We start from the raw sequence: 24,461 nt of genomic DNA on the forward strand, positions 1-24,461 counted from the left end.
TAAAAAATACGTATAAAAGTGAAAGACTTTCAAGTAACTTTATGAATTTAGAAGGAACAGTTATTAGAATTAGAGACCTGTGTGGAAGAAACATTTTTGTAATGTCTCTATATCAAAAACCTCAAGTTACACTAAATATATTAGACCTAGAATCAATTAGTGGCATAATTGGTGCTAATGAAGCAATTATAGGTTGTGATTTAAATGCCAAACATCCGGATTGGGGAGGTGACTCCATAAATTCAAGTGGTAGAACATTAAAGTCATGGCTTGATAATAGTCCTAACATATCAATTAGACCAACAATTGGCCCAACAAGATGTTCCACAACAACACAATCTTTTATTGACATTTTTATGACAACTCAAGGACTCTATGCACCTGAGAGGTCATATAATTTGGACTTTGAATCTGACCATAGTGCCATAATGCTTTGCATAACAACTTGTCTTGAAAGGCTACAGCCAAAACAAATATTTAATTATAAAAGTTTAAATAAAAACATTCTAAATAATACACTAGCAATTGAATTACAATTGCATATACTTCCAGAGGATCGAAATATTACAACTCATGAAGTAGATTCGGCTATTGAAGGGCTAAACACAGCTCTCCAAATAGCTATGGAATCTTCCATGAGCAAAATTATACCTACTAGATATACTATGAAAAAGCTTCCAGATGATATTTTACATTTTATTTCTCAAAAAATAGACTATAAGAAGAAGATTATACAGAACAAATGATCCACAAATGGCAATTTTACTAAAAGCAATTATACGTAATATGAATAAAATTATAGAACAAAGAATTTCACTGTTTGAACGAGAGTGTTTAACACAAAAACCTGGTAATGACATATTTAGAAATATAAAGGGCATTTGTGGAAAACTATCACATAACAAAATTCCTTACATTTTAAAAGAAGGGAATAGAATAACTTCTGACAATGGCAAAGCAGATGTAATAGCAAAATCCTTTACCCACATGCAAAGTACTGTTCCTAGTTATAATAGAAGTCCTGATAGGAATATTCCCTCACTTCCTATGACACAATTTGAATTAGACTCTCTTGCCAATGGCACGGTACTAAACCCCAATAATAGACCATCTGTTTGCCTTGTATCACCAATAGAAGTGGGTAGAACATTAAAAGCTATGAACAATAAGAAAACCAGTGGAGACAATGTCCCGAATTTCATCCTGAGAAAACTTGACCATAGGGCATGGCATTTTGCATTAACTTAGGATATTATCCAAAAAAATGGAAAATGGCTAAGATTATCCCAATTTTAAAACCGGGAAAAGATCCTGCAGATGCAACCAGTTATAGACCAATTTCCTTGCTACCTTGTCTCGGCAAACTATTTGAAATAATTATACTCAATAGGCTAAATGAGCATATTGATGATGCTGAAATTTTGAGTAATAATAAATTTGGCTTTAAAAGGCAACACTCAACAACACACGCATTATTAACGCTAAATGACAAAACAGTTGCTGGCCTAAACAAAAGTAGTGCCACTATAGCTGTTAGCTTAGATTTTGATAAAGCCTTCGATACCGTTTTCCAAGAAGGAATTGTTGAAAAAATGGAAATTACATTTGGTTTTAATAACTACATAGTTAAACTTATACATAGCTACCTATATGAGAGAAAATTATATGTATATTTTGATGAAGGTAAATCTGAAACCTATGGGGTAAGAGCTGGAGTTCCCCAGGGATCAGTTTTAGGCCCTATGCTATATAATCTGTACCTAGCAGACATACCCCAACCACCTAATGAGTTACTATTAATAATATATGCTGATGACATACTAGTAGCGGCTACACGAGCAAGACAAGCTAATACAATGCTACGCCAATATCTTGCTACCCTCAAAACTTATTTTGACAAATGGGGACTGAAAATTACTGCTAACAAAAGTAAAACAATTATATTTAAAGGAAAGGGGGCCAACCTCTATAAAAATGCTAGGAAATATATTCCTAACATAGCTATTGGAAATGAAACGCTCTCAAATACAGAAACATTCAAATATTTAGGTGTTATATTTGAGCAAAATATGAGCTACATTAGGCATGTAGACAATGTCATTAAAACAGGTAGAATGGCATATCATAACTATCAATGGGTATTAAACAAAACAAGAGGACCTAATAAAACTGCTACTTTACAAGCAAATGATTAGACCAACAATGACATATGCTTTCCCAGTTTGGGCATTTATTTCATCATATCAAATGGAAAGAATTAGAATTTTCGAAAGAAAGATTCTGTCACACTGCCTCGGTCTTCGTAGGCAATTAACAGAACAAGGATATTACAAATGTCCTTCCTTGGAAAAAATTTATAATCTAAGTGGAATTGAAAGATTTGACAGATTTGCAATACTCACTGTCATCAATTGTCTTAAAAAATGCACCGCACATACTAATAACATGATTAAAAATTTAAATTTATCCAGTGAGGAATTTAATAGAATCAAAGAAAACAAACAATATTTAACAGCAACGAGTCTTCTACATCTTGCAGATAGTGGGGGTCTTCATGACTCAGCAGGAAAATTAATATTTTATCATAGACGTTTCAAGTCATATAATTTAACCGATCTTGTTTATAAAACAAATCAATAAAAATTAACTAAAACTGATTATTGGAAATAAAGCAATGTAAATATGTAAATAGTTATTTTATTTTTATTTTATTTTTGTTATTATTAAGTAGTTTATAAGTAATATATACAACTTGTGTTTTTCCATTTTCACAAGATACAATAAAATTGACTTAATATATAATTAAACAATGGGAACGGGCTGGCCTGCCATAATGCTCAATTTTATTAACTAAATGTAATAATTCTAGATAGATAGGTAACTATGTTAGAAATAAGCATGTAATTAGACTTAAGAAATTTTTGTAAAAACTGAATTTGGAAATAAAATGAAATGGTTAGTACTTAGATGGGGGACCGCTTGGGAACACCGCGTGTTGTTGGCATTGTCCAACTTTTTTATATTTTTTTAATTTAAAAAATATTTTTTCTAATTTAAAAAATATTTTTTATATTAACAAATTATTTTTTATTTATTTTGTAAAAATATCTTTTAAATAGCTTTCATTTTATTTTTTTAATTCAAAAAAAAAAAAAACAAAAAAAAAAAAAATAACGTTACTTTGAATAGCTAATGAATATAATGTATTGATTTTCAGCTAGACATATTATTGAACGTTGTCAAATATATTTTCTTTTATGGTTTAAAAATAATAATATAAGATTTATTTTTTCTATTTTGAAAGTAAAGTATAAAACATACTTATTTCCATCTCATATTTGCTTTAAAGTTGTTTTTAAAATCATTTTAAGGTTCATCTTTAAATTATTTTTATTTCATACTTGTAAGAAAACTGTTTATTTCCCTTAATCGGAACAAGCATACAATCCCTTATTCGTTCGTGTGTATGTTCAACACTCAAAAGACGTTGTCTTAATATAGCATTCACTGTTAGGCATATGAAGCAAAATAAACTATGCTTCTTTGCCAACGACCACACCACACTGAGTACATCGGTTCTCGTCCGATCACCGAAATTAAGCAGCGTCGGGCGCGGTTAGTACTTAGATCGGGGACCGCTTGGGAACACCGCGTGTTGTTGGCATTGTCCAACTTTTTTATATTTTTTTTAATTTAAAAAATATTTTTTATATTTAACAAATTATTTTTTATTTATTTTGTAAAAATATCTTTTATTTTATTTTTTTTTAATTCAAAAAAAAAAAAAAAAAAAAAAACCAAAAAAAAATTAACGTTACTGTGAATAGCTAATGACTATATTATGTATTGATTTTCAGCTAAACATATTTTTGAACGTTGTAAAATATCTTTTCTTTTATGGTTTAAAAATAATAATATAAGATTTATTTTCTCTATTTTGAAAAATAAAGTATAAAACATACTTATTTGCATCTAATATTTGCTTTAAAGTTGTTTTAAAAATCAGTTATAGACCAATTTTCTTGCTACTTTATCTCTGCTGATGACATACTAGTAGCGGCTACACGAGCAAGACAAGCTAATACAATGCTGCGCCAATATCTTGCTACCCTCAAAACTTATTTTGACAAATGGGGACTGAAAATTAATGCTAACAAAAGTAAAACAATTATATTTAAAGGAAAGGGGGCCAACCTCTATAAAAATGCTAGGAAATATATTCCTAACATAGCTATTGGAAATGAGACGCTCTCAAATACAGAAACACTCAAATATGTAAGTGTTATATTTGAGCAAAATATGAGCTACATTAGGCATGTAGACAATGTCATTAAAACGGGTAGAATGGCATATCATAACTATCAATGGGTATTAAACAAAACAAGAGGACTTAATAAAACTGCTACTTTACAAGCAAATAATTAGACCAACAATGACATATGCTTTCCCAGTTTGGGCATTTATTTCATCATATCAAATGGAAAGAATTAGAATTTCCGAAAGGAAGATTCTATCACACTGCCTCGGTCTTCGTAGGCAATTAACAGAACAAGGATATTACAAATGTCCTTCCTTGGAAAAAATTTATAATTTAAGTGGAATTGAAAGATTTGACAGATTTGCAATACTCACTCAATTGTCTTAAAAAATGCACCGCACAAACTAATATCATAATTAAAAATTTAAATTTATCCAGTGAAGAATTTAATAGAAACAAAGAAAACAAACAATATTTACCAGCAATGAGACTTCTACATCTTGCAGATAGTGGGGGTCTTCATGACTCAGCAGGAAAATTAATATTTTATCATAGACGTTTCAAGTCATATAATTTAACCGATCTTGTTTATAAAACAAATCAATAAAAATTAACTAAACCTGACTATTGGAAATAAAACAATGTAAATATGTAAATAGTTATTTTATTTTTATTTTATTTTTGTTATTATTAAGTAGTTTATAAGTAATATATACAACTTGTGTTTTTCCATTTTCACAAGATACAATAAAATTGACTTAATATATAATTAAACAATGGGAACGGGCTGGCCTGCCATAATGCTCAATTTTATTAACTAAATGTAATAATTCTAGATAGATAGGTAACTGTGTTAGAAATAAGCATGTAATTAGACTTAAGAAATTTTTGTAAAAACTGAATTTGGAAATAAAATGAAATGGTTAGTACTTAGATGGGGGACCGCTTGGGAACACCGCGTGTTGTTGGCATTGTCCAACTTTTTTATATTTTTTTTTTAATTTAAAAAATATTTTTTTCTAATTTAAAAAATATTTTTTATATTTAACAAATTATTTTTTATTTATTTTGTAAAAATATCTTTTAAATAGCTTTCATTTTATTTTTTTAATTCAAAAAAAAAAAAAAAAAACAAAAAAAAAAAAATAACGTTACTTTGAATAGCTAATGAATATAATGTATTGATTTTCAGCTAGACATATTATTGAACGTTGTAAAATATCTTTTCTTTTATGGTTTAAAAATAATAATATAAGATTTATTTTTTCTATTTTGAAAGTTAATTATAAAACATACTTATTTCCATCTCATATTTGCTTTAAAGTTGTTTTAAAAATCATTTTAAGGTTCATCTTTAAATTATTTTTATTTCATACTTGAAAGAAAACTGTTTATTTCCCTTAATCGAAACAAGCATACAATCCCTTATTCGTTCGTGTGTATTTTCAACACTCAAAAGACGTTGTCTTAATATAGCATTCACTGTTAGGCATATGAAGCAAAATAAACTATGCTTCTTTGCCAACGACCACACCACACTGAGTACATCGGTTCTCGTCCGATCACCGAAATTAAGCAGCGTCGGGCGCAGTTAGTACTTAGATGGGGGACCGCTTGGGAACACCGCGTGTTGTTGCCATTGTCCAACTTTTTTATATTTGTTTTAATTTAAAAAATATTTTTTATATTCAACAAATTATTTTTTATTTATTTTGTAAAAATATCTTTTAAATAGCTTTTATTTTATTTTTTTAATTCAAAAAAAAAAAAAAAAACAAAAAATTAACGTTACTTTGAATAGCTAATGACTATATTATGTATTGATTTTCAGCTAAACATATTTTTGAACGTTGTAAAATATATTTTCTTTTATGGTTTAAAAATAACAATATAAGATTTATTTTCTCTATTTTGAAAAATAAAGTATAAAACATACTTATTTGCATCTAATATTTGCTTTAAAGTTGTTTTAAAAATCATTTTAAGGTTCATCTTTGAAATATTTTTATTTCATACTTGTAAGAAAACTGTTTATTTCCCTTAATCGAAACAAGCATACAATCCCTTTTTCGTTCGTGTGTATGTTCAACACTCATTCATTTATTTATTCCCCATGTAGTTTAGTTATAATAAAAGTGAACTTAAATTCTAAGATTAATTTGAATTTTTCCTAACAGCATTCTTACTTTTTCTAGGAATATTTCTTATAGTGTATTAATTTGAGGTAGGTCAGCCCATTCGGTTTGTAATTATTGACTTTGTCATATAATAGTTTTAATATTAACAAGAAAGGGAGGAAAACTTGTTATTTATAGATTTAGTACTTGTAAACTAAAAATAAAATTAATAATAATAAAAATAATAATAATAACAACATAAACTTTGATGAATTAAATAAAACCTTAAAATTAACTACTTACATTATTTACAATATATACAATTTTAATTTTGATTTTTATTCAATATTGGGTTGTTGTATAGATTAGGTCATCAATATTATAAGTGCCATATCTTCTGTTATAAAATACAATATTTCCATTTTCATTAAATAATAAATTGTGATTATCTAAGTATGTTAGACACATGGAAGATAAGTACCCGTCATTTTGCATAAATCTTATAAAATCTTCTTCTCTTATGAGTCCATTGTTAATTATTGCGTTATTGCTATTAGTACAGCCATTTATGAATTTAAGACCTAATTTGGTCATGAATTTATCTATTCTTTCTATTTTAGCGGTGTTATAAATTGTAGAACATGATGGTGAATGGTACCTTCCATCAGTTGTTCTTACAGTAGTTAAATTGAGACAGTATTTTAACATCTTACGCTCAAAAACTCGGATTTTCTCCATCTGCCTGGATGATATGTTATACCAAATTGGGAACGCATAAGCTATAATTGGCCTTAATAGTTGCTTATGCATGCACAATTTTATATTTATACTAAGGCCTCGTTTTGATTTTAGTACATGATACAATCTTATGAAAGCTCCCTTTACTTTCCCCAATATATATTGAATATGTTTATTGAATGAAAACATTTCATCAATAAACACCCCAGATATTTTAATTCATTTACACATTCTATTACGTTATTTTCAATTTTTATTTTAGGTTTAAATTTCCCACTGTTTTTATACAACCTTTTTTTCTTTCCTTTAATTATTATGCACTTGCATTTATTTATATTTAATTTCAATTTCCATGTTATGAAATAATAATTTAATGTTTCTAAGTATTGATTAAGTTTTTTTTCTGCTATTTTAGACCTTGGATGGGTGGCCGTTATTAAAATATCATCTGCAAATATTAGAATTGAGACTTCATTTTCTGGTAGTGGTATATCTGCCAGGTATAAATTATATAGAACCGGCCCAAGGACTGATACTTGGGGGACCCCGGTTCTTATATTATGTGCAGTGGAGTTAGCATTTTCTATATGTACTGCAAACATCCTATATTTTAGATAATTAATGGTGAAATTTACTAAATAATTTGGAAAGTTATACTTCGTTTCCATTTTATTTATAATGCCTTCTTGCCAAACCGTATCAAATGCCTTTTCAAAATCAAGGCTAACTGATATTGAGGCACTTTTTTTATTAAAACCGGTAGCTACCTGGTTTGCCAATGCTAGAAGAGCATGTGATATTGATAATTGTTTACGAAATCCAAATTGGAAATCTCTAAGTATATTGTTTTCTTCAATATGAAGATTTATTCTTTCAAGAATTAATATTTCAAATAGTTTTCCAATATTTGCCAAAAGAGAAATGGGTCTATAACTATTCGGGGATGTTGGATCTTTACCCGGCTTTAGTATAGGTATTACCTTGGCATGTTTGCATGAATTTGGAAAATACCCTAAATTTAGACATTGGTTAAATAGAATGGCAATTTTCTTCCATAATCTATTATCTATCATTTTTAATATAAAAAATTTCAGAATTTCATTATCTGTACCATTTCCATCGGCCGGAAGTTCATTTCCAAAATAAATAATGGGCACATTTTCTATGTGTGGAGAATTTATGCCAACATTGCCCTGTATTTTGGAATATTGCTCTGCAATTAAGTTGGCTTTTTCTTCATTATTATGAATAGCGTGATTTTGTTCATTTTTTAGGGTGGCTATTTTGTATCGTTTTGATGAGCAAAATTTATTGACATTTTTATACATGTCCCCATTTTTATTTATGTTTCTTAGTTTGGTTTCATAATAATTTTCTTCAAACTGTCTGATTTTTTCTTGTATTTTCTTATCTAGCCTTTGTATAACTGATGTTAGTGTTATGTATTCATTTCTGTCTAAGATCCTATATCTCATTCCTCTTACATTTTTCTTTTGTTTTATCAAATTAACTATTTCATGTGGAAGCTCAACCATCATTCCATGTTTTGGTTTAAATTTTTGCACGTTTTTACTCATGGCTGTAACTAGTTTCAACTTCCTTGTCTATTTCAATTATTGTTGCATTGCTATAATTTGGAAGGCAGAGTCTAAAAAATTCCTCATCTGTTCTTTTTTCAATATTAATAGTTTTTATGTTGATCATTATTGCTTTATGATCCGAATTGCAATCTAATGTTTCTACACATTTTGTCGGATCTGGGGCCAAAACCACCAGATCTGAGGAGGTAATAATAATATCTATATATGAATGTGTGTTAAATGTACACCTTGTGGGTTCACTGGTGGGTCTAATTAATAAGTTAGGAGTAGATTCCAACCAATCGGCAAGAACCTTCCCACTTACGTTTTTATCATTACCTCCCTACATAGGGTGTTTGGCGTTTAACTCAGCCCCTATTACAACTTCCTTGGAACCTATTATGTTTTCAATGTTATCAAGGTCTATTTCTTCTATATTGCCTGCAGGTGGTTTATATAAGGACATTATTATTAAGTTGTTACTACTACCTTTTAATTCTATTATTGTCCCCTCAATATTTCCTAAATTAGCTCCAATACGTTCAGCCTTGATCTAATTTTTAATAAGTATTGCAGTTCCACCACCACGGCCACCCATCCTGTTTTGTCTGAAGGTTGTATAATTATTTATCTGAAATGTATTCCTATCATTGAGCTTATGCTCAGATAACAGCAGAATATCCGGGTTATGTTCTTTTATAAAGAGATTTAAGTAGTGTCTTTTTTGTCGTGACACTATAGAATTAATGTTTACAAAAATTATTTTTAATTTAGTCATTCAGACGTAAATTCTATAATAAGCCAAATAGGGCTTGAGATTTTTCTTCATCGGAATTCAATGAATTTCTAATTTTTGATGGTAAACATATCTTTGCCAATATATTTAATGCAGTCATTATGCAGTCATGGCCGTCATTCTGAGTGTGTTTTTGGGGTAACTTTGCCGTATTTAACTGATTAGTTTTAGCTACATTAGCAAACGAAATATTAGGGCTATAAGAGGGAGCCTTATTTTCTAAGATTGGTACTGCGCTCATATGTTTTTTTCCTTCATCCTTTGGTGTCCATATTGCTTACAGTTAATACAGTACACCTAAGTCTGTTTTTACACAGTCTTTTTGTACACGGTTTTGATATAACACGGTTTGAAAATTGAATACTTTTAATTTATTTACACGATTTTATTCCATTTAGCACGATTTGAAATTCTATGTACTTAAATTTTTTTGTCAAATTTAATTTTTGCGAAGTATGTTCGTATCACAAAAAAGTATTAATGAAAGAAAAAAGTCTGAAACCATCGATAGTATCGATAGTTTGCGAACACTAGCTTAAAGATTTAAGTGAATTCCCCTTTAGCGCGTACAAACAATTTTTACTGGTCAAAGCAAATGTGAATAGCACTATGTGCATACAATAACATTTACTGGTCAGAGCAATTGAAACGTGTTAATATTTTGTGAACTGTTAATGCAATAAGACGTGTTTGGTAAAGAAAAGAATAAAAATTCTTGTTTTTCACTAATTTTAATAGGTTTTAGAGATTAGGAACAAATCACCCATTTTTGTATAAGATCAATGTCTTTTTTACACGGTTTTTTTTACACGGCTTCTTCTGGAACCAATCTACCGTGTAAAAACAGACTTAGGTGTATACTGGTTGCCCTAATTGTTTCGTTATCTGTCCTGTGATTGGATCTTTAATCATGGTTTCTTTATTATTTTCTTCCTTCCGAACAATTATATGGTTCAAGTGGGTTGTCACATTTCACACATCTATATTTCATATTACAACTTTTTGTAATATGTCCTATGCATTGGCATCTTTTACAAATAATATTACTATCACTTTTATAATTTTCAATGGTAATTCCACATTGAAAAATATATTTTTGTCTTTTGAAGGCCTTAATATTACTATCCTTTGTTAGTTGAATTATGAAACTATTAGTATTTACCTACCTAACACTAATTATATTTAATTTTATTTCTGACAATTTATAGTATTTTTTTATATCGTTTCCATCATAATTGCCTGACAATATTTTAATTACTAATGTAACGGGCTTATCTTCCTTGAGTGAAAATGTATAAAAATTGAAATTTTGTTCTATTAAAAATTATTTTACTTTAGGATGATCCTCACTTTTGGTTAATTTCATGGTTATCATATTTTTATTCATAATTTTGATTGTGAATAAATTATGCCCTAGTAAAGCGCTAATTTTAATTGTTAACTCTTTAACATTTATATTATAGATTTTAAAAAGAGGGGGTGGACTGACCTTACCTTGTATATGTTTATTTGTATTTGACTGTTGAGTTGCTGGTGTATTTCTGCTGCAGCTATGCTCTTCAGTTATCTCCATGGTGTTGCTTATTTCCTCCACCGTCGCTTCTGGCGTTTCTTGTGGATGATTTATAATTTTCACTTTCACACTTTTTTGTTTGCCGCTTTTGTTTTATTGGCTGTCGCCGTACCGAAGCCCCTGCTTGCTTTGGCAGCCCAATCACTGTTTTGTTCATCGACAATTTTACTCACATTTTGTGAATTTTCTTTTAATGTTTTAATTTCACTTTCTAGCTCAATAATACGAGCTTTAAATATTTCTCGCTCTTTTGCAAGTTCATTTATTTTTTTTAATTTTGAAATTTCTTGTTCAGTGTCACTACTACTACTATGCTTTTCTTTTTTCCTTTTTCGCAATTTTTTTATCTTTTTCAAATGATTTTAATGTATCTTCAGTAGTTATATTACTGTGGTCAGAGTAAAACTCACTGCTTTCCATTTGTAATTATTGGTTTTGTAATATTTGGTTTTTGCAAAATTTGCCTAGCCCTAAATGTCACAAAGATTATTATTTGTTGATAACTAGAGTTCAAAAAGAGTTTTTTTATAATTAGCACTTTTATTTAGCTTAATTTTGCCCATAAACACTTCCACTTTCCACTTTAGCAATATATTTCCACTTTTTATTAGCTTTCGCTTCACTTTATAGTTCTTTTCGCTTCGAGCTTTCGACTGTAATTGATGTTCAACACTCAAAAGACGTTGTCTTAATATAGCATTCACTGTTAGGCATATGAAGCAAAATAAACTATGCTTCTTTGCCAACGACCGTACCACTCTGAGTACATCGGTTCTCGTCCGATCCCCGAAATTAAGCAGCGTCGGGCGCGGTTAGTACTTAGATGGGGGACCGCTTGGGAACACCGCGTGTTGTTGGCATTGTCCAACTTTTTATATATTTTTTTTTAATTTAAAAAATATTTTTTCTAATTTAAGAAATATTTTTTATATTTAACAAATTATTTTTCATTTATTTTGTAAAAATATCTTTTAAATTGCTTTTATTTTATTTTTTTTAATTCAAAAAAAAAAAAAAAAAAAAAAAAAAAAATTAACGTTACTTTGAATAGTTAATGAATATAATGTATTGATTTTCAGCTAAACATATTTTGGAACGTTGTAAAATATCTCTTCTTTTATGGTTTAAAAATAATAATATAAGATTTATTTTCTCTACTTAAAAAAAAAGTATAAAACATACTTATTTGCATCTAATATTTGCTTTAAAGTTGTTATAAAAATCATTTTAAGGTTCATCTTTGAAATATTTTTATTTCATACTTGTAAGAAAACCGTTTATTTCCCTTAATCGAAACAAGCATACAATCCCTTATTCGTTCGTGTGTATGCTTAACACTCAAAAGCAAAATAAACTATGCTTCTTTGCCAACAACCATACCACGCTGAGTACATCGGTTCTCGTCCGATAACCGAAATTAAGCAGCGTCGGGCGCGGTTAGTTTTTAGATGGGGGACCGCTTGGGAACAACGCGTGTTGTTGGCATTGTCCAACCTTTTTTATACCCTCCACCAAAAAAAGTATGGAGGGTATATTAAGTTCGTCATTCCGTTTGTAACTCATCGAAATAATCTTTTTAGACCCAACAAGTATATATATTCTTGATCAGCGTAAAATTCTAAGACGATTTAGCCCTGTCCGTCCGTCTGTCCGTCTGTTGTAATCACGCTACAGTCTAAACGATTTAAGATAGGAAGCTAAAATTTAGCACAGATCTCTCTTTTATCTGCAGGCAGATAAAGTTCGTAGATCTATATAGGTCCATAATATCGTATAGCCCCCATATAACGGTACCCCCCGATATTCGGTATTTTGATGATTTTACCCACATTTTTCAACGGAATTGTCTGAAAATCTGCGCAAGGAGTTTCTTGTGGGCACTTTATACCTTGGCAGAGAATTATCTATATGGGTCCACAATATTGTATATCCCCCACATAACGGTACCCCCGATATTCGGTATTTTGATGATTTTACCCACATTTTTCAACGGAATTGTCTGAAAATCCACACAAGTAATTCCTTGTGGGTACTTTATACCTCGGCAGAGAATTATTTATATAGGTCCACGATATCGTATAGTCCCCATATAACGGTACCCCCGATATTTGGCATTTTGATGATTTTATCCACATTTTTCAACGGAATTGTCTGAAAATCCACACAAAGAGTTCCTGTGGGTACTTTATACCTTGGCAAAGAATTGTCTATATGGGTCCACAATATCGTATATCCCCCATATAACGGTACCCCCGATATTCGGTATTTTGATGATTTTACCCACATTTTTCAACGGAATTGTCTGAAAATCCACACAAGGAGTTCCTTGTGGGTACTTTATACCTCGGCAGAGAATTATTTATATAGGTCCACGATATCGTATAGCCCCCATATAACGGTACCCCCGATATTCGGTATTTTGATGTTTTTACCCACATTTTTCAACGGAATTGTCTGAAAATCCACACAAGTAATTCCTTGTGGGTACTTTACACCTCGGCAGAGAATTATTTATATAGGTCCACGATATCGTATAGCCCCCATATAACGGTACCCCCGATATTTGGCATTTTGATGATTTTATCCACATTGTTCACGGATAAGTGAACATGTTTTTATAATAAAAGAGAATAGCGGGGCTAACTAGTGTAGATGAGAGGGATTTGTTAAACAGGGATCTTTTTAAAAAAGTCCATATTATATAAAATAAGAAAATGTGGTGAACAGACCTTTGAGTTAGAAATAAATAATTCAATTGCTGCATGTGGTATGTTTGAGTTAGATTACTGGATGAAATCTTAACTCATACTGATAAGGAAGTGCAGCATGTTTGCTTGCCACAAGTGAGATAGCTACGCATGTTTTATGACCTCCCCTAGAATTTATGGCGGCATGGTGCACAGGCATGTGTAGATTTGTATCTCTCTATTTCTCTCTCTCTCTCTCTCTCTCTCTCTCTCTCTCTCTCTCTCTCTCTTACACTTTATGCTAGACTAGGTTAAGAAAAATTATCATAAGTAGAACTTAAGAATTATTTTAAATGAATAAATACAGTGTAGTAACAAAAGTAAAACGGTGCATACATTTCTTCCGCGTACATCTGGTCCATCGAGCCTTAACGTAAAAAAATAATAATAATAAAAGAATCAGCAAAATAAATGAAACGTATAACAAAATGGACAAAACTGAAACCCTGATAAAAAACCAAAGAGACATAGTCGACATTCTGGTGAAAATTAAGCAGCAGCTGAAAGATCCGTAATGTCCGTAATGGAAAGAACTGCTAGAGGAATATGGGGCATTTTCCTAAAAAATCACGAGATATTGATGTTGAAACCGTTTAAATATGGCGACTATTACAAAGAAGATGAATACGGCTACACCCGAGAATTGATGCAGAAAATTGAAAAACAATTGATGAAATTAAAACAGGAGAATTAAGATCTCAAAAATTGCTTTCGGAAGATTCAACAGAAGCTGAAGAAACTGGATCAGAGAATAAATTGATGGCGGCAGACAATAAGGATGATAACGGAGTGGAGACTCAAAACCTACGTCCCGAAACAGAGAAAAGGGAAGAATTGGGTGCAAGGAGCATTCAATGGAATTTCCCTAGTATGCGGAGTCAAAAGGAGATTGCGGCAAGAGAAACGGCGGTGACGGCGAGCAAACACGATGAGGGGGCCTCACATCTGGGCAAAAAGGCGTCAGACATAAGGGATGTGACTGTGGGGTCATACTCCCGGGAGGACGATTCGTTGGAAAGCTCGGCATCGACCAAGATCGAGTTAGAGGCCAGAGCGATCATCCGAGATATGGAAGTAACGGCGGTGTTGGCGTGCAAAAGTGACGAGGGGGCTTCAAATCTGAACATAAGGGAGTCAGACAAAAGGGATGTGGCTGTGGGGCCATACTCCCGGGAGGACGATTCGTTGGAGAGCTCGGCACCGACCAAGATCGAGTTAGAGGCTAGAGGGATCATACGAGAGGTGGAATGTACCATGATACTGATGGATAGCCTAGAGACGGAAAAGGATATAGAGACAGCATTTGATTTTATCGGAAAAATTGTGAAGACCGCGGAAAGGGAGATACTAATCGATCCAGAAATTCAGGAACAATGGAGACGACTGTTAATTAAGAAATCAAAAATATTAGCAGCTATCAGAGAATCTCAGTCAAAATAGCAAGAAGGAGGGAGCAGCCGTACAGCATCGTCAATAAAAGGGAAATTGAAGTTCCCACATTCAGTGGTGATATAAGTGAATGAGAATCGTTTCATGATCTTTTCAAGAGCCTAGTGCACGATGCACCGTACTACACCAACGTGGAAAAAATGCATAGGCTAAAGACGGCGGTAAAAGGAGAGGCGAGTCATATAATACAACATCTAAGGACGCGGGACAACTCTTATGAAGAGGCGCTACAGTTGTTAAAATTAACATACGAGAATCGGAGGGTGCTATTCAATAAGATGGTGGATGACATTTTGGATCAGCCAACAATGGATAGTGAGTCCACGAAGAGCGTGAAGCAGATGCTGGACACAACAAAGAATAGCATTAAAGGCCTTAAATCCATCAATATACAATTGGAAAACAACGAAATATTTTTCGCAAGGGTTATTTTAAGGAAATTTGACAGAAATGGATTAAGGCTGTACGAACAGCAAACAAGAAAGCCAAGAGAAACACAAAAGTTAAGTGACGTTATTCAGTTTTTGGAACAACAATATTTGGCGTTGGAAGCAGAGGTCGAAGATAAGCTGTTTACAATCGAGATAAAGAAGAACAAGGATATCCGTCTGTATCGCTGGGGCAATAAGGTGCTGAAGGAAGCGAAAGTTGCCATGAAGATGCTTGGTGCAGCTAGAAAAAAGCAGGCTGGAGAGACAAGAAATTATGAACTCTGGGGCGATAAACTTTCTAAGGACTGTAAGATGGCGTTGCAAGACAACAATGACATTTTTCTCAACAGAAAGAGGACGATGCATAAAACGGATTCAGCCTGGAAATTAAAGCCGGCAGACAAAGGAGGTGGGACGTTCAAGATAGACCGGCTGGAAAGATGGAGGAGTTTCCTGGGTGCCATAACTTAATTTCTTTTCTCTTAAAATGTCTGTTCCCTTAGATTTTTTTTAACTCTTTATAATTTTTATATTTTATACGTATTTTTGCCCCTGCCAAGAATGTTCACGGATAAGTGAACAAAAATAAAAAAAAAAAAACAAAACAAAAAAAAAAAAAAAAAAAAGAAATAAAAGAGAACTAGTGTAGATGAGAGGGATTTGTTAAACAGGGATCTTTTTAAAACAGTCCATATTATATAAAATAAGAAAATGTGGTGAACAGACCTTTGAGTTAGAAATAAATAATTCAATTGCTGCATGTGGTATGTTTGAGTTAGATTACTGGATGAAATCTTAACTCATACTGATAAGGAAGTGCAGCATGTTTGCTGGCCACAAGTGAGATAGCTACGCATGTTTTATGACCTCCCCTAGAATTTATGGCGGCATGGTGCACAGGCATGTGTAGATTTGTATCTCTCTATTTCTCTCTCTCTCTCTTACACTTTATGCTAGACTAGGTTAAGAAAAATTATCATAAGTAGAACTTAAGAATTATTTTAAATGGATAAAAACAGTGTAGTAACAAAAGTAAAACGGTGCATACATTTCTTCCGCGTACACACATTTTTCAACGGAATTGTCTGAAAATCCACAAAAGGAGTCCCTTGTGGGCATTTTAACCCCTCAAAAAGAATTGTCTATATAGGTCCACGATATCATATATCCCCCATATAACTGTACCCCCCGATATTCGGTATGTTGATGATTTTAGCCACTTTTTCCAATGGAATTATCTGAAAATCCACACAAGGAGTTCCTTGTAAGTACTTTACACGCAGACATCGATTTGTCTTTATAGGTCCACAATATCGTATATCCCCCCATATATCGGCACCTTCCTATATTAGATATTTTAAAGATTTTAAAAGAATATTTAGTGGATTTTATTTTTTTGAAAATTTTCTAATTCGTTCCAAATGGTGGAGGGTATTCAACTTCCTGCATTTTTTACTTCTTTATTGTACATTCGTTGAAATCTGTTTACTACTTCTTATTGCAACATTGATATGTCAATGTCAGATTTCAACGAATTGGCGCTAAAGCTACCACCTTACTTGAGGCTGTTTGGTGATTCCGTCCGTTGAGTGTTTGTGCTCAATGTTGTAAACATTACACGTTCGTGTGTAATTACTAAGGTAAATTTGGTTACCTATTGATTTGAATATCAATAAAGAATTCATTTATTTAACTTGCAAGAAACTGAAACGATTGTGTTTTATTTCTATTTTTCTCCCCCCGTTTATCGGAGCGCAATTTCGGCCAATTAAAATTTGGTCCATTCGAGCCGCGATCGATGAACGAGCCATCAACAAATACAGTCCACTTTAATTGATGTCTTTGGTTGTTGCCTTCTATGTTCGTGTGGAAGAAATGACCAGCATCAACATCATTTTCGCAATCATCATCATCAATACCATCGCCATATTCATTTCTTTACAAAAGGTAGGTGCTAAAGGGCTGCAAGTGTGACATATTTCTCTATTTATGCCATGGAGAGAAAACTCTCGTCATGTTGTGCCCTGTTTGATCAAACGCATAACAGTACGAGACATCCAACCAAATGCTCGATGTCTCGTCATGTCGGTCAGACTCAAACCCATCGTCATAACGTGTAATGACCAATAAAAGGGGATGTTGAATAGTGTTTCATACATAAATGTCCTACCGCAAAAATTACAACAATAATGAAACAATTGCCAACGAAAAGACACACAAGTAATGAAGGCAAAGCGCAATCGCTACCTGTTTTTCCGATATTGGAAAAAATACATTTTTGTAAAAAAGTATTCCTTGGCGAATAATAACATTTTTCTGGTACAGGGTTGCCCATATTCGACGGACCTTCGGGCCCATTCCAATCGACGAGACTTGTCCGCAGGCAACATTATTTGCGTAAATTGAATTTTGTACGGGAACAAATGCAAATCAATGCGAATAATCCGTTGTAAAGTGGACCGAGCCATGCTCAACTGCTGAGAACGGCGTTTTTGGGATGTTCTTGGGGACCTCTCAACACTGGCTCGTACGGCAGCGATATTCTCGGCCGATCGCCTTGGTCGACTTTTATATAGCCTCTTCGGATTAGAAAGAGAATTACCAGTCGAAAACGCTTAATGGTGTTCTTAGAAGGCGCACTTCTCACATTTTTTAATGTTTTAAAAGCACGTTGAGTTTTCACAATTGACTTCTTGTAAATTTCAAATATTTCAGAGCGCTCGCGTGGCGTGTATTGGTTCATGGTAAAAATCTGTTTGGACTGACGGTCCGTCGAATATGGGCAACCCTGTACTCCATTTCTAATTGGTCCACACAAAATTTTCACATTTCGGTTATTGACGAAACAATCCAAAATGTCAATCCTTATTTAAAACAAGTGAATACCCTCCACCATTTGGAACGAATTAGAAAATTTTCAAAACAAATAAAATCCATTAAAAATTCTTTTAAAATGTCTAATATGGGGGGATATACGATATTGAGGACCTATAAAGACAAATCTATGTCTTCGTGTAAAGTACTCACAAGGAACTCCTTGTGTGGATTTTCAGATAATTCCATTTGAAAAAGTGGCTAAAATCATAAAAATACGGAATATCGGGGAGTACCGTTATATGGGGGATATACGATATTGTGGACCTATATAGACAATTCCGTTTCAAGGGTAAAGAGCTCACAAAGAACTCCGTGTGTGGATTTTCAGACAATACGATTGGTAAATGTGGCTAAAATCATCAAAATACAGAATATGTTGGGGTATCGTTATATGGGAGCTATACGTTATCGTAAACCTATATAGAGAAATCTCTATCGAGGGGTAAAGTGCTAACAAAGAGCCGCTTGGGTACAAAGAACCCCTTATGACCATTCCGTTGAATACTATGGCTATAAACATCAAAATACCGAATATCGGGGGTACCGTTATATGAGGGCTATACGATATCGTAGACCTATATAGATAATTCTCTGCCCAGGCATAAAGTACCCACAAGGAACTCCTTGTGTGGATTTTCAGATAATTCCGATGAAAAATAAATACCGAATATCGGGGGGTACCGTTATATGGGGGATATACGATATGGTGGACCTATATAGATAATTCTCTGCTGAGGTATAAAGTACCCACAAGGAACTACTTGTGTGGATTTTCAGACAATTTCATTGAAAAATGTGGCTAAAATCATCAAAATAACGAATATCGGGAGTACCGTTATATGGAGGCTATACGATATCGTGGACCTGTATAGACAATTCTCTCTCAGGAGGTGAAGTACTCACAAGGAACTACTTGTGTGGATTTTAAGACAGTTCTATTGAAAAGTGTGGCTAACATCATCAAAATACCGAATATCGGGGGTACAGTTATATGGGGGGTATACGATATCGTGGATATATATGGACAATTCTTTTTGAGGGGGTAAAATGCCCACAAGGGATTCCTTTTGTTGATTTTCAGACAATTCCATTGAAAAATGTGGGTAAAATCATCAAAATACCGAATACTGTGGGGGTACCGTTATATGGGGGCTATATATATATTGTGGACCTATATAGATAATTCTCTGCCGAGGTATAAAGTACCCACAAGGAACTACTTGTGTGGATTTTCAGACAATTTCATTGGAAAATGTGGCTAAAATCATCAAAATACCGAATATCGGGGGGACAGTTATATGGGGGATGTACGATATCGTAGACCTGTATAGACAATTCTCTCCCAGGGGGTAAAGTACTCTCAAGGAACTACTTGTGTGGATTTTAAGACAATTCCAGTGAAAAATGTGGCTAACATCATCAAAATACCGAATATCGGGGGTACCGTTTATGGGGGCTGTACGATATCGTGGACCGATATAGCCCATCTTCGAACTTGACCTGCCTGCAAAGGGAGATCTGTGCAAAATTTTAGCTTTCTATCTTAATTCGTTTAGACTGTAGCGTGATTACAACAGACGGACAGACGGACGGTCAGGGCTAAACCGTCTTAGAATTTTACGCTGATCAAGAATATAAAAGTTAACACAATCTCCATTGTCCCACCCTAATACTTTGGTCAAACGATGGCGAACTATAATAATTGTTCGTCCAACATATTGCAATGCAACACTCCACACGAGGCACAGTGTCAGCAATTATATTCATCATCATTGCTTAGCCAACACCAAACATACCAGCATTTATTCAACGTATTGCAATATAATACTCCACAAAAAGGCGCAGAGTCAGCAGTAGAAAACAATAATTATAAGTTTATTCATAGCTTTAAGTATCTTAATAAGTTAGTTTGATAAGAGAACTGGAATAATGAAGGTGCAACAACACCATACAAATACCCAAAATACTTAACTGGCGCCCAACATTGTTAAAAAATATATATAAAATAAGTTTATAAAAAACTTAAAACATTAAGTGAAAACTTGGAAAGAAGGTGCGTCACCAGGCTTCGAAATCAGTCTGGGCTGCGTAGAAATAAGAAACACAAGAGGACAACATCATCAGCGACAACATAAAATGGAGTCTCTATTTATACAATTGTAAGATAGTAAATATTGAATAACACATTTATTATTAAAATTAATATTAAATAACACAAATCGAGTTTTGGAAAAATGTGTATGATAAATATTATATAGTGAATCATAAAGATCTTAATAAGAAGTGAGTGGCTGCTAGCAAAAATTGGTTTCGATAATATTTAAAATTAATCCCGCTTGTTTTTTTTTCGAAATTCGTGAAATTTTTTAAAAAAAAAGCCTGTTCACCCACAACATAAAATGGAGTCTCTATTTATACAATTGTAAGATAGTAAATATTGAATAATACATTTATTATTAAAATTAATATTAAATAACACAAATCGAGTGTTTGGAAAAATGTGTATGATAAATATTATATAGTGAATCATAAAGATCTTAATAAGAAGTGTGTGGCTGCTAGCAAAAATTGGTTTCGATAATATTTAAAATTAATCCCGCTTGTTTTTTTTCGAAATTCGTGAAATTTTTAAAAAAAAAAGCCTGTTCACCCACAACATAAAATGGAGTCTCTATTTATACAATTGTAAGATAGTAAATATTGAATAATACATTTATTATTAAAATTAATATTAAATAACACAAATCGAGTGTTTGGAAAAATGTGTATGATAAATATTATATAGTGAATCATAAAGATCTTAATAAGAAGTGTGTGGCTGCTAGCAAAAATTGGTTTCGATAATATTTAAAATTAATTCCGCTTGTTTTTTTTTCGAAATTCGTGAAATTTTTTAAAAAAAAAGCCTGTTCGTTTTTTTTTCTGATATTAATGAATAATCGCGATCTTGACCAAGAAGTAGAATTTATAATAGATTCCTTCAATCAAATTCCTATAGACAAAAGATCTGACAATAATAATATAATGGCAACTACCACAGAAAGCATACGTGTGCTTGTTGACTCTGCCATTTCGGCAGCTTTGAAAGTTCAAAGACAGCAATTTGAAAAACAAATTTCCGATATTGATAATAGACTTGAAAAATTCTCTTTATCGACTACTGAAGTTGTGCCTTATAAGAATGTTGAAATTAACAAAGAAATCCGGTGTGATGAGTCCTTAGAAGTTGTAAAATCCTTAACAGACTTTGAAGGCAGGCATGAAACGTACGTTTCATGGCGCCAGGCTGCTCATACAGCCTATAAGTTGTTCGAGCCTTACGATGGAAGTTCTAAACTCTATCAGGCAGTAGCAATAATTCGAAATAAAATAAAGGGCCAAGCCGATATGGTGTTATCCTCATTCAATACAGTGTTACTTAATTGAGCAAGAGTTGTCCACTCTTCGTCAGGGTAATAAATAAATAAATAAATAATAATAATAAAGAAACTGACATTACTTACCAACAAAACCACTATGTCATATGAAAGTGTTGTCGCAAATTGTATGAACGAAAAATACAGAATGGATGCGTTACGCGTTTTCATTTCTGGCACAAAAAAGATTTGAGTAATGCATTATTTTCCGCTCGTCCATCCGACTTACCATCAGCATTGGCATTGGCCCAAGAGGCTGAGTCAAATCGGGAAAGATACCAATTCGCGTCAAACTTCGCTAAATCACGCGAGGACAGATATAAGTATAAGTATGAAACACATTTCGCACACGGAAATGTTCAAAGTAAAAATTCGTACTTTTCTAAAAGAAATTCAAATCGTTCAAACAAGAACGAAAATAATCAAATAGAACCCATGGAGGTCGATGAATCTATGCGATTCAGACAATCAACTAAATTCAAGCCATCTACACAGGGATTACCTGAGAATCAATACGATCAAAATCAGAACCGAATCAGAATCAGAATCAGCCGTTCCAAAATCGACCAAATTGGCAGGCCGTGAAAAGACCCAACAGTGGTACGGCAAAATACACTGGGCTAAAACATCAGAGAATTAATCACATTTCTCAAGATGAGTCCGGATGTGGTCAAGACTACCATCAAATGGCAGAAACCGAAGCAGACGATATTGTAATCGATGCTGGGGATGAATTTGACCAGATTAATTTTTAGGCACAGCTCCCTGCTACCATTTATAGAAAGGAAAGTGGCAGGGAAAATCATAAAATTGCTTATTGATGCGGGGGCTTCGAAGAATTATATCAAACCTATAAAAGGTTTAAAAGGTATTATTCCCGTAGCCAACCCGTTCATAGTGAAATCTATTCATGGTTTCACAGCAATTAAGGAAAAATGTACCATAAATATTTTTCAAACCAATAGTAATTTTTTTATCTTACCATCACTATCAACGTTTGATGGTATAATTGGCCTGCATTTTCAGTTGGAAATGGAAAATATGAATTTTGCCGTCTTCCTTTTGGTCTGAAGAATGCCCCCAGCATTTTCCAAAGAGCCATCGACGATGTCCTGATAGAGCAAATTGGAAAGTCATGCTATGTTTACGTCGACGACGTCATTATTTTCTCTGAAACCGAAGAAGACCATGTGAAACCAATTGAGTGGGTACTGGAGAGATTATACGGGGCCAATATGAGAATTTCTCGGGAAAAATCACATTTCTTTCGGGAAAGTGTCGAATACCTCGGTTTTTTTATGTCCAGAAATGGCATCAGAACGAGCCCGGAAAAAGTAAAGGCCATCCTTAATTATGAAACAGCTTCTACACACTTCAGCGTAAGGTCATTTCCAGGATTGGCAAGTTATTACAGATGTTTTATTAAAGATTTCGCATCCATCGCCAAGCCGCTAACAGATATTCTAAAGGCCGAAAACGGCAAGATTAGTGCTTCTCAATCAAAAAGGGTGAAAAGAAATTTTAATGAAGAGCAAATGCCGACCTTTAGTAAATTAAAGGAAATCCTTGCTTCTGAAGAAGATATGCTTCTTTTTCCCGACTTCAAAAAAACTTTTGATCTTACAACAGACGCCTCTTCATTGGGTCTGGGAGCAGTTCTCTCACAAGGGGGGAGGCCAATCACCATGATTTCCAGAACCCTTAAAGATAAAGAGCAAAACTATGCCACTAATGAGCGAGAGCTCTTAGCTATTGTTTGGGCTCTTCAAAAATTGAGAAACTTTTTATATGGACTAAGATATTTAAATATTTACACAGACCACCAACCACTTACATTTTCCGTCTCTGATAGAAACCCGAATGCTAAGATAAAACGGTGAGCAGCATTTGTTGACGAACATAATGCCAAAATTATTTATAAACCTGGAAAGGAGAATTATTTGGCGGACGCCCTTTCACGACAGAACATCCATACTCTGAATGTAGAATCTATGCGCACCGAGAAACATTGCTATCTGCCAACTTTAGCCTGTATTCAGCATGAATTGGTTAGATACTTTCCCGCTACTAAATTTTGGCACTGCAAAAATTTTGTCAAGAAAATTTTTATAAAAATGAACAGAGGGAAATTATTGCTATCGAACATAACCGTGCCCATAGGACAGCTCAGGAAAATGTTAAGCAGATATTTTCTGGTTATTATTTTCCAAAAATGGCAAAGTTGGCAAATGAAATTGCTGCAAATTGTAAAATCTGTTCGAGGGCTAAATACAACAGACACCCTATGAAACATGAGCTTGGGGTAACCCCAACACCATCTTACGTAGGCGAAATGCTTCATATCGATGTATTTTCAACGGATAAAAAGATTTTTTCTAACATGCATCGATAAATTTTCAAAGTTTGCGGTTGTTCAACATATTCCATTTCGTACAATAATAGATTTAAAATAAACGCTGCTTCATAGCACATCAAATGG

At 33.0% G+C, this 24,461-nt stretch overlaps 4 pseudogenes; all 4 read left to right on the top strand.

The window, feature by feature from the left end:
- Nucleotides 1-3,545: 3,545 nt before the first annotated feature.
- LOC131805228 (5S ribosomal RNA) lies at nucleotides 3,546-3,664 on the top strand (annotated as a pseudogene).
- A 2,114-nt stretch (nucleotides 3,665-5,778) lies between these two features.
- Nucleotides 5,779-5,897, top strand: LOC131805233 (5S ribosomal RNA; annotated as a pseudogene).
- Nucleotides 5,898-11,803: 5,906 nt separating this feature from the next.
- LOC131805226 (5S ribosomal RNA) lies at nucleotides 11,804-11,922 on the top strand (annotated as a pseudogene).
- Nucleotides 11,923-12,428: 506 nt separating this feature from the next.
- Nucleotides 12,429-12,547, top strand: LOC131805240 (5S ribosomal RNA; annotated as a pseudogene).
- Nucleotides 12,548-24,461: the final 11,914 nt, after the last annotated feature.

The sequence above is a fragment of the Musca domestica genome, unplaced genomic scaffold, assembly GCF_030504385.1.
Source record: "Musca domestica strain aabys unplaced genomic scaffold, Musca_domestica.polishedcontigs.V.1.1 5, whole genome shotgun sequence".
NCBI classification, from domain to species: Eukaryota; Metazoa; Arthropoda; class Insecta; order Diptera; family Muscidae; genus Musca; species Musca domestica.